The sequence below is a fragment of the Triplophysa dalaica genome, chromosome 6 (assembly GCF_015846415.1).
Source record: "Triplophysa dalaica isolate WHDGS20190420 chromosome 6, ASM1584641v1, whole genome shotgun sequence".
NCBI lineage: Eukaryota > Metazoa > Chordata > Actinopteri > Cypriniformes > Nemacheilidae > Triplophysa > Triplophysa dalaica.
In genome coordinates this window covers 20,299,628-20,317,042 of record NC_079547.1, presented here as the reverse complement: position 1 = coordinate 20,317,042, position 17,415 = coordinate 20,299,628, and the positions used below count along the sequence as shown (strand labels likewise).

At 37.1% G+C, this 17,415-nt stretch overlaps 1 protein-coding gene across 1 annotated transcript in view; it reads left to right on the top strand.

The window, feature by feature from the left end:
• Positions 1 to 5,427: 5,427 nt before the first annotated feature.
• The window catches only part of lrrn1 (leucine rich repeat neuronal 1), a 46,276-nt gene continuing 34,288 nt past the window's right edge, over positions 5,428 to 17,415 (top strand). The window contains exon 1 of the mRNA XM_056750421.1: positions 5,428 to 5,551. The gene's annotated coding sequence lies outside the window, so the exon portion shown is untranslated. The remainder of the gene's footprint in view (positions 5,552 to 17,415) is intronic.

The following is a 17,415-nucleotide window of genomic DNA, read 5'->3' as shown; positions in this document are numbered from 1 at the left end:
TAGTTCTTTATAACAACAAAACAAGTTTACATTTTTTATGAATAATATTTTTTTTTGTATTCTGAATCAATTAGCATTAACAATGCAAGCTTTACTCCAATTATGATAAAGACGTACAGCGACTCCACGTCGACCGAGACTGTTGAAGATGGCACACACAGGACTTAATAGATGATTGAAGGCATCAGTCATGCACATGCACATCTTGCAGCATCCATATTCCCCTTATTAGTGAGAACCTTGAAGAGCTCGGAGTCATCTCACGCTTTGTTGGAGTCCAATAACACTGTGCACGTGAGCTTTTAATTACAATGTGTTCCCGGCTCCCTCTGAGAGCCAGCATCGAAGTGAGATGTAAAGGTTTGCTTCTACCTATTTCTTCCCTTTGACAGGGTTTCATAATCAGATGAAAGAAAAAGCATTTCTCACCTTCCCTCATTTACTCACTTTCATGTTGTTCCAAACCCTGTACAACTCCTACTCGACTGACAGACTCACCATTAACTGTAATTTTCTATATTTTTTCATGAGCAACGAAAGTAAACAGGCACTATCTGAGGCTGTCAGTCCATAACAGAGGTTGTGTTTTACAGTTTAGAGGAACATTAACTATGATAACAGAAATATAATTTTGAATCGCATTCATCATTTACTCACCTTCAGGTCATTCCAAACATGCATTCTGCAGAACACAAAAGAAAAACATTTTTAAGAACGAGTGTGACTAACCAACACTGGCCCACATTTCCCAAAATATCTTCTTTTGTATTTCAACAAACAGGTTTTGGAAGACATGAGAAAGAGTAAATGATAACAGATTGTTTATTTTTTGGGGTGAACTATTCCTTTAAGAAATTGTGAAAACATTTAAACTCCTTGTAAGGGATTTAATCGTGTCTAAATTTAGTTTTTGTAGGCATTGTTTAACACTGACACTGAGATAACTCAGTTTTTACAAATTTGCAAAAACCATGTTTCTTTGTTGTGCATTCCATTTAGTATCAGTCAAACTGCAGTTGGTTTGTTTTGATTTAAGCTATAATAACTAGATAATCCATCCACCTCACAGGTGTGGCATATCAAGATGCGGATTAGACAGCATGATTATTGCACAGGTGTGCCTTAGGCTCGCCAGAATAAACGGCCACTCTAAAATGTGCAGTTTTACTGTATTGAAAACCAGTCAGTATCTTGTGTGACCACCATTTGCCTCACACAGTGCAACACATCTCCTTCGTAAAGAGTTAATCAGGTTAATGATTGTGGCCTGTGGAATGTTGGTCCACTCCTCTTCAATGGCTGTGTGAAGTTGCTGGGTATTGGCAGGAACTGGCTGTCGTTGTACATCCAGAACATCCCAAACTTGCTCAATGGGTGACATGTCCGGTGAGAATGCTGGCCATGCAAGAACTGGGATGTTTTCAGCTTCCAGGAGTTGTGTACAGATCCTTGCAACATGAGGCTGTGCATTATCATGCTGCAACATGAGGTGATGAATGGCACAACAATGGGCCTCATGATCTCAACGGTTTCTCTGTGCATTCAAAATGCCATAAATAAAACAAACCTGTGTTCTTTGTCCATAACATATACCTGCCCATACCATAACCCCACTGCCACCATGAGCAAGTCGATCCACAATGTTGACATCAGCAAACCGCTCACCCACACGACGGCACACATGGTGTCTGCCATCTGCCCTGTACAGTGAAAACCGGGATTCAACCCTGAGGAGAACACCTCTTCAAAGAGCCAGACACCATAGAATGTGAGCATTTTACGACGACCAATTGCAGTCAGGTTGAGACCCCGATGTATGCAGATGAGCTTCCCTGAGACTGTTTGTGACAGTTTGAGCAGAAATTCTTTGGTTATGCAAAACGATTGTTGCAGAAGCTTTCCGAAGATGGACGTGGAGGTCCTGGTCTGGTGTGGTTACAAGTGGCCTGCGGTTTTGAGGCCAGGTTGGATGTACTGCCAAATTCTCTGAAACGCCTTTGGAGATGGTTTATGGTAGAGAAATGAACATTCAATTCACAGGCAACAGCTCTGGTGGAAATTCCTGCAGTCCGCCTGCCAATTGTACGCTCCCTCAAAACTTGCGACATCTGTGGCATTGTTATTTTTTGTGGCCAGCCCAAGGCACACCAGTGCAACAATCATGCTGTCTAATCAGCATCTTGATATGCAACACCTGTGAGGTGGATGGATTATCTCGACAAAGAAGCGCTCACCAACACATATTGCGATTTGTGAACAATATTTGAGAGAAATAGGTATTTTGTGTACATAGAAAAAGTCTTAGATCTTTGAGATCGGCTCATGAAAATAGGGGGCGAAAACAAAAGTTTTGCGTTTATAATTTTGGTCAGTGTATGTGCATGGTTTATAGTCTATAATCACAGTAAGGGATTGTTCAAGACTTTTAGTGGGATTGAGCAGGAACACAAGAGGCGACTCTGAACGTAAAATAATAGTTTGTGATTGCAGTGTCTGGCTTTTGAAAGACATGCCTGTAAAGGTAGAAGTAATTGCAGTACATGTAGTCCAATTTTCCTTACTGTTACTGCTTTCTTTCCAACTCTATATCTGTCTGTCTGGATTCAAAAACCTGCCCCCTTTTTCTTTCTCTATGTAATTCCTGGAAAAGCTTTTACACATGGTAGGAATACACTGCAAAAAATGACTTTCTAACTTAGTCTTTTTTTCTTGTTTTCCAGTTAAAATGTCTACAAATTCTTAAATCAAGATACATTTTCTCGATGAGTAAAATGGCCTAAGAAAATAAGTCTTGTTTTTGGGGAAAAATATGAAATTTCAGTGAATTAGTGCTTTAAACAAGCAAAAAAATCTGCCAATGGGGTAAGAAAAATAATCTTGAATTAAGGTTGACCTTTTTCTTAGTCGCTCAATTCAAGGTTATTTTTCTTACCCCATTGGCAGATTTTTTTGCTTGTTTTTAACAAAAATTCTATGAAATTTCATATATTTTTACTAAAAACAAGATTTATTTTCTTAGTTCCGTATGCTCATCAAGAAAATGCTTCTTGATTCAAGAATTTTTAGACATTTTTACTTGAAAACAAGACAAAAAGTCTAAGCAAGAAAGTCATTTTTTGCAGTGTATAGTCAACGTTCAAGGCCTTGCTCTCAGTATGGGATATACTTAAGCATCTTTATATTCCATATCACGTGCATGACGTATCGATGAAATTAATCCATGTTTTTGACGTTCATAAAATGAATATGCATTTTTGACTAATGATGGCCGGTAGATATCGGATGGCCACTTGTTTACTGCCAATCTGAGTTGTTTCATGTATTTCTGCCGTAGGGCCCGGGAAATTACCAAATGAATGGAGTACAAAGTGAGTAATCATTCCAGTCAATCATTGGGACTTCCCATTCCCCAGTCTTTGGGCACACAAGGCCTCTTTCTACCTTTTTCCCCCTCAATTCAAGCAAACTTTAATGCAAACATACTCTTCTTCCCACCAAACCCTAGTGGATCGTACCAACCTTAGGGGTCGATTGACACCCCTAAAAAAGAATGCACGTTTAGTTCGGCATCTCAGCTTTCACGTATACTTTTAAACATACAAGCACGATCATGATAGCACAACATAATACACATTCAAATCATTCCATTATAGTATTTCAACGCATTCATATCCATCTCTGTTCTAGTAAATGGTACTACCACCCATTAACAGTAATTCGGGATATTGACATCATCAGAACACTCCCCTCCAAACATGACCAAACTGGTGAGTTATACTATGAAATGGATTGACCAATGGACGTATACCCTAAACAATAAATCTGACAACTTCAAAGTCTATGTTCAGTTCTTGTACTCCGCTACAAAACATAATTTGAACACTATATTGTCATTGTCTCCACACTATATCAAATCATTAATCATAAAACAATAAATCTATACACAACAATACTGTGAACTGATGTTCACGTGATGACAACCTATGTGTTCTTCATCACAGACATATTGCTTAAAAACAGACAGTATAGGCTCTATAGAGAAATTGAAAGGGCTGAGATCAACCTGACACAAAAATGACATTGCAATCTAAACTAAAATTATAGATTATTGAGTCACAAGTCTGGTTCAGTATGAAACCCTTAACATCAGACACAGCTGAGCTTTGCCTTTGGGCATTTTGGCCTTGAAGCTTTACCACCATTATAAGTTTAGAGTGCCCCATGGTAGCACTTTACTTCTGAGATTAGTGGGCGTTCAAGTGGGTCTCTACCCTTTGGCTAAGTGGACCCTGCTGTGTGTGGAGGTATTAAATGGGAGGAAAGGTGTTTACGTGGAAAAAGTGACTATTCTGGGTGTTTATAAGAGAAATCATGAAAAATCACATATTCAATGTAAGGATCCTGATTGCATTCAAACAGTGTCATTCTTCACGACCAAAAGGATCTTTTAAATCAAACAAATTATTTAAATTTTTTCATTCCCAGCGATTTTTCATAGAGTGTGTCACGAATTGAATGTATCTATGCATTGTGTCTTTTTGATTAAACAATTTTGACGACAAAATGAGTTTGTTCTACTCTACTCTAGTGAGTTAACTGTTCCGTGGAGATATTAACATTAGATCAGCATATCAGTCAATGTATGACTCACGACCCATCCACCTCCATAAACTTGAAAAGGAAGACACAAATGTATGTTGAAATGATTAAGAGGCACAAGCACATGCATTTGTATTCATAATTACATGCACAAATGGCCATAAATCATAATAAAGTGACACTGAATTATGTTAATGCTATAAATGCAAAACCATGTTTGTCTGTGCATATATGAATAACTATGTGGTGTTTTTTGTACTTTACTGTCACATTTGTTTTATAGCTTAGTGATCACTGATTTTAGTGAATATATAATATATCAACTACAATTTTTGTAATTTTCAAGGATTCACAGTGTTTATTGTCATACAAGGAAACAAGTTGAAAATGAAATTCTTTGCTGTCCACAATGAATGCCAAGACAGTGCAAAGCTATACAAACACAAACTATACACATTAACATACAGGCCTACGTACAATGTAAGAAACATAATAATACGAACTGTGCAGAAACATAATAATAAAACTAAACATAGACTGTGTGTATGATATCTATGCATATGTACATTATTAACTGTTCTGCGATCCCTCTGAAAAGGTTTCCCTTTTTTATTTAAACTAAGATAAAGAAAATAAATATAAGTTAAACGTTTTTTTATGTATAGGTAGGCTTACTGTGTGTCCTAGTACAAACGTTGTATGGACTACAAACGTTGTATGGACTACAAACATGGCAGTGTTTGACGTCAAACGCTATTGGCTCTCGAGCGGAAGTTCCTTGGCGCGATGTTTAAAAGTTTGCTGTCAGATATTTTAACGATGGTGCTCTTTGTCATTCTGGATCTTGATGGACGCAAAGTGGTTTCCTTTAACTTTCATGACGATGGAATGGATTATTATGGAAAAGAGCGGGAAGGGGATTTATCCATTTGATTTCCATGGATGAAAGAAGGTTGAACAGGCATGAGGATGAGTAACCATACGTATTACTATTATTTACTTCGATAATACTCCATTATTTAAGCAGGATTAAACACCAAAGGAAAAAATCTGATGGGGAAACACGAGAAAAACGAATTTTATTTTAATAAATGTCATTTTTGTGATTCCCATGGGCAGTAAAGATTATGCAAGTGCGACATCTTGTGGCAAACTGCGGTATCGCCTTCTCTAAACGTACTTTTTTGTGTGGAACATTACAAGGCCTCAGAGTCAGTTGTCCTAAATAATAATAACATGCTTATTTTTTTACAAGCCGTGTTTTGTCTTTAATAATAACTTTAATAATTTTAAGGCCTCCTAACTTGTAAGTTTGTTGAGGCCCGCTTGTTCAGTTATAGGCTACTGCGCTGGGGGTACAAAAATTTACTCATTAATAAGAAATGTAAAACTATTTCAGAAATACAAATCGCACAAAAGGACATTTCTGATCAGAAATCCTACTTTTATTTTCTATTTCAGGATCATTAGGATTTTACCTGGCGTTGTGAAAATGTTATAATTATATTCTCTACAAATGCATTGCCTAAATTAGACAAAACCCTGATTATTTTCATATTTTTCCACATTTTTACCTTCTTTTCTTCTTTGTTTTGTATGTTGCTCATTTTGGTTATCCAAATGTGTAGGTGCCATTCAAGCATACTGTTTTGTTAGAATTGGAGCCATCATTGAACAGTACAAACATCAAGTTAGTCTCCAGGGGGCGATAACGAGCCATGTTTCAGCAGTAAAACAAATTGCAAGGTAGTGCAGAAAATGGAGATGAGGGCATGAAGGGTGGCCATTTAAATTTGATTTAATACTCTAGAGAAGATCTTCTACCTTCAGCAGACTGAGAAATGTGTGGAAGAAGCAGGAAAGTGCTGTGTGGTAAAGATATTCACCTTGCACTTAAACATCTGGTTTAGTTCACTGATCAATAAGGCGAATCTAAATAGTCAGTGCAAACAGGGGATTTTGTGAACTCGCAGGGATAGAGAAAAGACATTACATTGTGTTAACTGATCCCTGATCACTTGTTGTGTTTCACACTTTCTTGCCAAAAATCAGTGTGATGTGCTTGTAGTTCCAAGGACGTAGATAAGTTGAAAAGACACTGCAGGCATGACTCTGCACTTCTGCGCTGTGTGCGCTCACATTTGTCTCTTTAATCTTGAACATCAGTGATAATAAGGAGGCAGCAATGGTGTTAATTACCCTCTCAGCAAGATACAGAACAGCATGCCATTATCGTGAATGGGAGACCGAGTTATTAAAGGAAAAATTGCTGCATATTTTAAGAACACTGCCTAAGCGTGCGTTACATTAGTTCAGAAGTTACCCAAGTATGAAAATATTCAAGCTGTGCTATTAAATGGATTGTATTATAATACAGCTTAAAATAAAGTTTGCAGGATATATAAATATTGAAAGGGTTTAATAAAATATAGAAACAAACTTCATTTTGAGTTTTGTGTAGAGGTCCAGTTTATGAAATTTAGCGGCATCTAGTGGTGAGGTTTTGAATTGCAACCAACGGCTCACTACACCCCTCACCCTTCCCTTTGAAAGCACTGCGCTGCTTACACAGGGCTAAGATGTGATCACTTTTTCGCTTCTTTGCCGAAGGAGATAACGTATTTACGAAACGCACTCTGTAGAGAATGTTTGTCCGTTTAGGTCTACAGTAGGAACAAAATGATGTATGTAGATAGACATAGATCATTCTAAGGTAATAAAAACATAACGCTTCCTTATGTAAGGGTTTTATACACCTCTGAAGACATCAATTCTGATCATCAATTTTATATTATGTTGCTTTTCCGTCAATAGATCCTCCCAAAAATCACACATTCCTTTATTCCAATAAGCTATTTTTGTATTCATCAAATATATGTTTGTAAATCTCGAATTAAATTGTAACCTTTGCAACCGTAACAAGTGTGTTACAAATCAGCAAGGCTGTATAAGCCTAAGGCCATAGCAAAGAATGGAACAGCACAGTATGAACCGAGACATTTTCATGTATTATTCACTTTTTGTAAATTATTTTAATACTCATTAAATAATTTAATCGCATTACAAAGCGCCCAATAAGGGCAGATATAACCAAATTGAGAGAAACATCCTATTTATACAGGCCAGTTTACAGGGCACCGATTCAGGGGGCAAGAGAACAAACTACTGTTGAAAAGGAAATGGGATTTAACTTGGCAGCAGGTCCTGAGTTGAAGACACAGATTTCTCTGTTTGCTCTCAGTTCACCTTATTCATCCACATCGGCTGTAATTTTTGATTTTCTCTGTGGTATGTAGAAAACCTTATGCTTACAAATATTGCTACGGTCAATTTTGTGTTCATTTTTCTTTTCTTTTTTCATTTGGCTCTACATTATATGAAACACTATAATGGTCTTTGTTCAAATTAAAACAATGACCTAGTTGTTTTCGTCACATTTATGCGGGTCACAATTTTGTCCTGCATCACTTTTGTTTGTTTTGTTGGTATACTTGAGTTCCTTAATGGACTTTATTCCGCTCAGCTCACCAGAAGTTGCCTTTGGCAACACTTCGTAATGCCTGATTGGCCAAGATTTCCCTTCACGATACATCTGGGCCAATGAAAGCGCAGTACTCAGAGACAGCAGGTGCAGTCTGCACCTGTGTAGCAACAGAACACCGTTACTTGGCAACGGATAAAGCCACTCAACTGCTTGTCGCTCCCGCAGAAGGATAAAAATAACAAGAGAAGTGCTGCTTCTCGTTTTCCACCTTATTTTTGTGGGACACAGCGCTGTTGTAGGAAACTAACAGCCTTGGAATATGTTATACATACTAAATGGATTAAACATGCTGTTGTGTCAACAGGAACCACTTATGTACGGCTTATATATCTCAGTCTCTTGTGAAGTAATACGGCAGCAAAAACACCTTCATTAAAATGCATAAGGCCGTGCCCCCCGAAGATGTTCGGGGCAAACCTTTAATGTGTTCTGGCTTTTACGGCAAGACGTCTACAGCTCGGAGTATTCTCCTATATATTTGAAGAGTTTTATGTCAACCAGATGTTTGCTAGTGAAGACGACTAGCTTTGAAGCTGATGGGAATTCAAATGAAAGCGCCAGCTCGTGACAGATCCTCTGAATAGGCCTTTTCTCCCATGTGACGCTCTTAGTTCACTTCTGTGAGCATTAAATTCAAGGTTTTTTTTGTGAACCTTGTGTACGTGGTTTCCTAAAGTTAAATAAGAAAATCTAAATAAATGAGTGTGAATGATCAATGCAGGGAGGAAGGAGACAGACAGATTGACAGACAGATAGACAGATAGACAGACATACAGACAGACAGACAGACTAAGTGAGGAGAGGAAAGCAAGCAGACGGTCTCAGATGGGGTGGTTTGTCACAGATAAGCATGAAGCTCTCTGTAGCCTCTCCCAAAGCCACATAGCAGAGCGGAAGAGAGGCTAGATAACACAGCAGTATCACTGCAGCCTGCTATGACCATAGAATACTGATGAGAAAACTTGGTGTGTGTTCATACCCGTGCATTTCCACATATGTGTTTACATCTGACTGTCAGCGAAGGTGTGAATCATGACGGCGTGTCTCTTTGTTTTAATGGTATTGCCATTGCCACCATTCTGTGATAAAACTCAAAACACAAGCTTTTTAAAAAAGCTCCATGAAATGTTTGTGCAACAAAAAATGGAAAAAAGTGATGATATAAAAAACAATAAACTAAATCGTATGCTGCTATATAAATAATGAAGACATTAAATGCATTTTTATAATGTAATGTACTTTTATATTAACTATAAGTAAATATTTTAAGATCTAGGATCTCATGTATGAAACTTTGATATTTACTCGCCCGCAAATTGTTACAAAGCCTCAAAAACATTAATTGTTCTGCTGAATTCAAAGAAAGATGTTTGTAACCAAATATCTGGGCCACTATTGACTACGAAAGTAGGGTCAAAAACTAATATGGTAGTAAATGGTGACCCGGAACTGTTTGGTTGCCCACATTCTTCAAAATATCTTCTTTTGTGTTCAACAAAACAATTTATACAGGTTTGAAACAACAACAAATAATGTTTATTTTTAGACTAAGTACTATCACTATAAGTGTGGTTTGTTTTTTTGTTTGGGCTTGGAGGTGGAATAGGAATATCTGTGTGTTTTTTTTGTATCCAATGCTGCAATGCATATACACTAAGATGGCATTATATTGTAAGTGAGTGGACTGTGGGTGTAAGAAATCCTTGTGGGCTGAAACTATAAAATTACTAATCCCTTTGCATTATATATGCAATGCATCATATATGTATTACTGCCTGCAGTTTGTCTGTTTCAGCAATGCATGACTACACCGAATGATTTCACAGAAAATATCAGAAAATCTTACTACCAGTAGTGTATACTAACACACTGGTACATACTGAGAATCACAATAGCTGAAAATCGATACACAAATAAACCAGAGATTGTTCACCAGTGGAACTGGAAATTGCAATACCTGCGTTGTGAGTTCGTGTGGGGGTGCGTTTGGATGTCTGCGCATAAACGACAGCGAGAAGCTGACCTTTTTTGAATGTCATGCTTTATGCGTTTTCTCTGGATGGTGGAGCGTTTCTGTATCTTGCCTCGTCTCCTTTTGGCACGGGCTGTCATTCACTGTCAGTCCAGTTTACCCAGAGTGCTATGGGGTTCATTATGAATCTCATCTGTCTGGAACGCCCAGGCATATTAAATACATTATTGCAATTGGTGCTTGGCATACAAAGCAACAGTCAGACTGTACTCGGAAATAACTTTGTGCAACACATGCAGATTTATTTGGTTACTACACAAATATTGCATTGTTGTAACAGATAAACATGATACAAAGTTCTCTGATCCCAGTTAATGATGCACCTAGCTGCATTTAACATTTCTACAGATGTTTTTTCCTTATTAGACTTTTATAACTTCTATTTTAACAAAATGTGCACTTGCGTGCAGTTACATAAGCTTAACTTGAAAGTGTAAGAAGTAGAAGTAGAATGCAACCAAAAATAGTTATTTTCTTAATCTCTTAAGATTCAATATATGGACCTTCGGTATTTATCAGAACCCAAGATTTAATAAAATGTGAGAAGGTTTGCCAAACTTGTGTTGTTTCCGTCTATTTGTAGCATCTGCATAACATTCTGAAACATTAGGAAAGGGCAGATGAGGTTTTGGCAAGTTCTGGGCTTGTATAACAAGCGTTTAATAAAGAAAGTCTGATTGCTTTAAAAAAAGCCATTGCCCTTTTCTGCAGTTTACTATGTCTCTCTTTCCTATAAAATTGATATCATTGTCACATTTTCCTCTCTCCAGAGTTATTTTGCATGCCCATTAGAGTAAAACTATTCTCTCAGGCTAACAAGCCTTTGCTTTTTTGCGTTTGTTGCCTCAAGGTCATTAAGCCCTGATTAAGTCTAATCACTCAGAGTCAACAAATGAGCCTTCATTAGCTCCGGACTGGCAAAGGATAAGTGGCCAGTGCTCATTGGAGAATATAGGTGTCAGTAGATAGAACATGGGTTTTAATGAGGGCATTACCTAGATGGAGGAAGATGTGCTATGTTCCTATATGAAGAAATGGATATTTATTTCATGTACACGCTAAAAAACAAAACAATTTGTGCAATCGTGTCATATTTTTCAGATTGATATTTGTCATATTTTGATTATTAATTTGCATTACATTAATGTTTCAGTATAACTGTTTATATTGAAATAAATGTCTAACGGTGAAACACAGACCCTTATCTGAATCATCAAATTATCAGCAATATAAATATCGGCTCATTTTTTTATGTTATCGGTATTGTCCGATAATACGATTTTAGGCCGATATATTATAGCCGATAAATCCGAAATCATTTCCTCTGGTTAAACTTTTTCATCTGCTCGCTGCTCGCAGTTAAATACAGTACAGTACTGTCTTTCTGTTGTGGTCATTCATTTACTGATATTGGCAAAACATTGTTGATGTTGGTACAGTATGCAGATACAGTATTTATGAACGTGTAAATTATAGGAACAAAACCACATTGTTTGAATCCTACTGCTGACTGAATGCTTTCTGTCTTAAGACTTGTTAGACATGCAGCTATTGAGAACACTTTTCTGGGTTGCTCTGGAAGAACATCTATAATTTGTATATTAAGAAAAGTTTGAAGGTTAAAGAATCATTATAGTGCAAGGTAAGCATGATTTTCAGGGGAAAAAGATAACTAATGGTTAACTTGTTTTCTGCAGTGAATGTTTTCAAATAAAACCAGTTGCCCACTTTTTGCCATTTGTTTTCAGTCTTAGGGAATTTTATATGAATATTTAGATATTGTGTATCGGTTATCGGTGTAAAATGTTAAATAATGATCGGTTATTGGAAAAAAATTACATATCGGTGCATCCCTATTAATCATATAAACTTATCTAAAGCTCTATGCCATTATATCGGTTTAATGTCTAGAGAAACAATAATCAAATGCAACGTAACAGCGATTCTCTTCTCTGGAGTCACATAAAAATCTCTTTTTGCTGTGATGTCGAACAAGCTCTTCCCAGAGTCTTAAAGTCTGGATTTGACTTGCAAATTCCTGCATTTTTCCTGACTGGCATCTTACTGTAAAAGTTATTAATATTAATGAACCGATTTGCATTCCATTCGAAAACATTTTTGCTTTATGGGTCCATGCGTTCGCCTTGCTGTTACGGTTATTCATTGCTGAAGCAAATGCTCTACTTGCCACTGATACCTGTGCACACCTGTTCAGGTGATGACATTGATGTGAAATTTGATTAGAGCCTCACGCAAATATTCTCACTGTCATAACAGTGATGACCTGAGCGCCGAAGTGTTGCGATCCGTTCCATCTGTTGGACTGTATGTAATGTGTTTCTTCAGTTCTGTTTTTGCCATAATAAGAAGATGGTGGTATGTGAAACTAGTGTTAAAACAGTTGAGGATTCTGTCCACAGTTTCTAACGCAATATCTAGGTTGGGAGTTTGATGTCTAAACACGTGCTTTTATACCCGATCTTTTCTTAAACAGGTCAGCATCTGTAACTATCTGTGGCCTACATACTCTGTACTTATTTTTTTTATGTAGGGCTCTAGATGCTGTAATATCATGTGCCTATTTTGGGATACATTAATCGATATATCCTGCAGTCAAAATGAATGAGTGTTTTGACCTATCATGTGTTTGTGTCTTTAAATGCATTTTATTGTGTAAAGCGTTTTCTATATGTCAGTAAACATACAGTAAGTTTTGGGTGTAACTTTTAAGAAAGTCAAGATTAAGAAAGCGCTTGTTTTCTTCCCTGCATTGTTTATGCACTTTTATAATCATGATAAATTGTTTTATATGGCAGTAAGCAAATATTGCAAATATAAACCTTGTCGGGGTTATGAACATTTTTTTTTTTAAAGATTATTACAAGATTTCAACTTGGCTCTCAACACTTCTGCCCTGACTTCTTTTCTCAGCCGGGCACATCCGGTGTGAGCAGAGTTCATATTTAACATCCTGCCTTTGTTTGGCCTGTCGGTTTTCCACTTATTCAATTATGTAATGCTATTACATTTCATTTGAGAACCAATCGAATCGGAAGATCAACATTCTATTTCCTCCCCGTGGCATTCGTGGAGATGTATGGCTGGGGTAATTGAATTTCTCTGCCTGTGTTTGTGGATTTTGTTCTTGACCGAACGGGTCCTGTAGCTGAACCTCAGGTGCACCGCACAGCCTAGCCTTATGAGCACAGATCAAAGATGGCTTTGAATGAGAGAGGTTGGATGTTTGGATGTGTTTGCCTCACGGTGTGCAAAATGTGTTTGCCTCACGGAGTGACCGGATAAGAAGATTAGCCATTTTGTTGCACCTATAAGATATTTGAGTCTGGAACATTGCCAGGATGTGAGATTGGCAATACTTGATTTCTAAATTTTCTCTCTGTATGTTTTATTTTACTTTTCTATTATTTATTGGACAGAAATTTTTGTTTATGGAAATGTCCTGGTTTGTATTTATTCACATTTACTCGTGGGCAGTTTGCAGATCATTTATCTAAAGTCACAAAACTTGCTTTACAAAGTAACAATTTTTTTAAACAATTATTAGCGACCACACCTGTTGGATGTGTTGGACCCAGGTGGTCCCAGTCTTTAGGACTTTAAAGCTTCTCAACATGGATTCTGTCTCATGATGTAGCTGTTATGTCTCATACTGCTGCATTTAGACACATTGCTGTGGTAACATTTTCCCAAGGCTCAGTTTGTCTGAACCTTTCAAACAACCTGTGACAAAATCTGTCATATTAGGTTGAAAATGTATTTTGCATACAAAATAAAAAAAACAGTAGTGATCTGTCTATGTTAAAGGTCCAATGTGTCATTTTTGGGAGGATCTATTTGGAGAAATGCAAGATAATGTCATAACTATGTCCTCGGAGTTGTATCTATCAAGACCTTAAATAATAAAGCATTTTGTTTTTATTAACTTAAGGCTTGTACACACCAGGATGATAATCGTGTGCATTTATCGCCGACGTTTAACGCCTCGTAAGTAAACCAAAGGCGCAAATGGGATGTGGGTTCACACCAAACATGAATTAAGTGATTTGCGTGAGTAAATTTCATACAAAATAAATGCAAAGATGCGAATCGGGTGGCGTGATTATTTATTACCCTCTAGTAATAAAGAGCTGGGAACCAATGGTTTGTGTTTGGTGTGAAACCAGCATGAATGTGCACACCGATGTGTAAAAGTACCACTTTCTTTTTAAACGCCTCGCCTCCTTTTGGGTTTTGACGCTGCTTTGAAATGCTTGCTTGGTTTGTATGGTTAAATATTTAACTTGAGTAAGAACTACAGCAATGTAATAATTCATTCTGACGGAAATTATTCCTTATTAAGGAAATAGATCTGCCAGAGCACATGTTGCACATTTTGACTAATTTGAAAAAGTGTCTGACTTTAATAAATCTGTGAAATGTTTGGCAAGTAGACTATTACATAGCCTCTCATGTCCTTCGACTGAAACACTGATTGATGCTGTTGACTGCCGCCTGCACACACATTTGACATTGCATTGGTAAAGGTCAAACGATCAATAACTTGCCCTGCGGAGCTTGTGCGTCGCATGCAATCTGAATGTTGCTCTCTCATACCTGATGTTTTGATTGTCTTTATCTTTTATTAGAGATAAAACACACACACACATCTTAAGATGAATACGGCAGCAGTATCAACCTTGACAGATCGTATGTCTTGAAGAGGGCCATCAACTGACAACATGCCAAATTGATAGAAATGAAACAATATAGAAAACAAAGCAGAATGTGGCATACTATTTCAAACCTTACTTGGAGATATTCATCTGCTTGGATAAAACAGGTTTGAATTGCCCCAGGAATGTGAGCCGCCTCAGCAGTGTGATGGGAATTGAGCATGTTTTTGTCTGGCAGTTTTTTCTTTTCTCAGCAGGCTTGTTGGTTCCAACAGCTTGTGCTCATTTTCCCAGAACACATTTAAAGAAACCCTAGGTTATTTTTCTGCTGTTGATTGTAATATCCATCTATTTCAATGGGACCGGATGATGTTATTAATGATGTTGTTTACCCTTTGTTGTGTAAGTGGTTAGGTTATGTAAGTACAATATTGATTTTTTTCTGATGATAAAATAGACCCTGTGGGATTTTGGCGCGTCCATTTGGTGTTATCACTGACCTTGCGTTAATAATGGACGTTCAATTGTGTTTGTGTGTACATTTTTTGGCAAACATTTGGTAACGAGACAAATTTTAACCAAAGCCTATTGAAGGCGATTTGTCCTCACAAATTTGTCAGGATTTTTTAAATCTAATGCCTATGTGTATGTTAACCTTTTCATTTTACTTCTACGTTAATTAAGGGATTTGAAAGAAAATTCTCAATGCTCATTAGAAAATGAATTGATGTCTTTTTGAGAATTCAGTCATCACTGTTGCAAGTTTAAGTGCCACTTTGCCACCTTTTTTGTAAGGTGTGTGTTTTCCACTTCGGAAATGTGTTGCCTTCTCCAAATTTACATTCATAGCAGTGCACTCTTTACTTTATAAGGCCCATTTTTAGTTTTGTCAGACTTTGCTGTAACTTTTGCTGGCACATGGGACAGTCATCAGCATGGTAAGCATGTCTCAGATCTAAGACCATTGTCCCTGTTGATTTGCTGTCTCTTACTAAGGTGGAGAGGAAAGGTTTCTTTCATTGCGAATTCTCATGGCTGACATCTCCAGGCAAGCATCCGCTTCATCTTATAGCAGATGCAGCCGATAATCTCTCAGGTGTGCACCTTCTTTCCATAACCTTCCACTTTGATGGATCGTAACATTTTGTGCTTGTTTTTTGTCTCGACGAATGGTGTTATAGTTTGGAGTTTTGTCATAAATATAACTTAAAAAATAGAATAAACAAAAATGTATCCTAAACTTTTATTTAAAAACAATAATTTAAATTTTCTCCAGTATTCTTCTGTATTGCATTTGAAAATTCCAAGCTTTACAAATTTAGGATTTTTCTATACATCGCACAGTCCACTGTTTTTTTTTGGCTACATGCCTTTGTGCTACGACATAAAACCCCTCATTGGTCAACCCACAAACAATGTTTTTCCATGTCTTCCATTGAGTCAATAATACATGGAATTGTGGCTGAATAATTGATCATCCACTTTATGTAATTGTTACTCCAAAGCGTTCAATTATTCATAGTTGGGAAGTTGGATTGTCTGGAACCCCAGAATAGCGGCCGAGCAAAGCATCAGCGTTTGAAGGAACTGGGTTTGATTGATGTATGTCTGCCATTTTTTAGTGGTAGGTTGATCTATTTGGGAGTGCAGTATTTCACAAAAAATGATTTGTAATCTCAAAGTGTAACCCTGATTCTTAATTCTTCTGTGGTACAATTTGGATTTGAGAGGCCACGGGCACAACATTTTTTTTTTGGGTAAAAAACTAACTACATAACCAGATTGGCACTTCCACACAAAAGGAAGAAAATTATTATTATTATTATTAAGGAGATCTGGGTCTAACTGGATGGCAAGAAATTACTTGGGCCATGTCCCACCCTGAATTATTCAGTGCTACTGGTCCCGACAAGGCAAACTATGGTCTCTGATGCTAGATATGGTGAAGTAAGAAAACATCTAAGGAACACGTCTTAAGTGCATCAAGAGCATATTTCGTTTTGAGAATGTATTTTACTTGATGTTGCATGGTACGTAAGTGGTCACGTAGAGCCGGCTGGTTATCATAAATAAATACTCCCCAACAGAGTGATCAGAAAAATAATAATAAACATAATTGTGTAATCTACCTTGCACCAAAAAATTTAACATAGGAATGAATTACAGTAGTTATGTAGGCTATTTTATTTCTTTTCTGCTAAAATTACCGTAACAAGTCCCGGTTTGTCTGAGTGCATTATATGTTATTATATAAAGGAGTAATGTGGATATTTTTGCGGCATCTAGTGGTGAGGTTGTGAATCGCAACCAACGACTCACTCCACCCCCCTTTCGAAGAACTACGGTGGCTCTCACAGAACAAAGATGTTGACAGTTTTCACTTCTTTGCTATGTTCACAACTTCATTCTCATAACCAATTCAGGTAGTTATTCGCACTTAAAAAAATGTTACATGTATAATTTTCTATAAAAATACAATTATTGAATGATTAATAAAACTTGCTTTTGGGATTGACAGTTGAGAAATTTGAATGCCTTTTTGTAAAAAAAATGGTCAGTACAAGTTT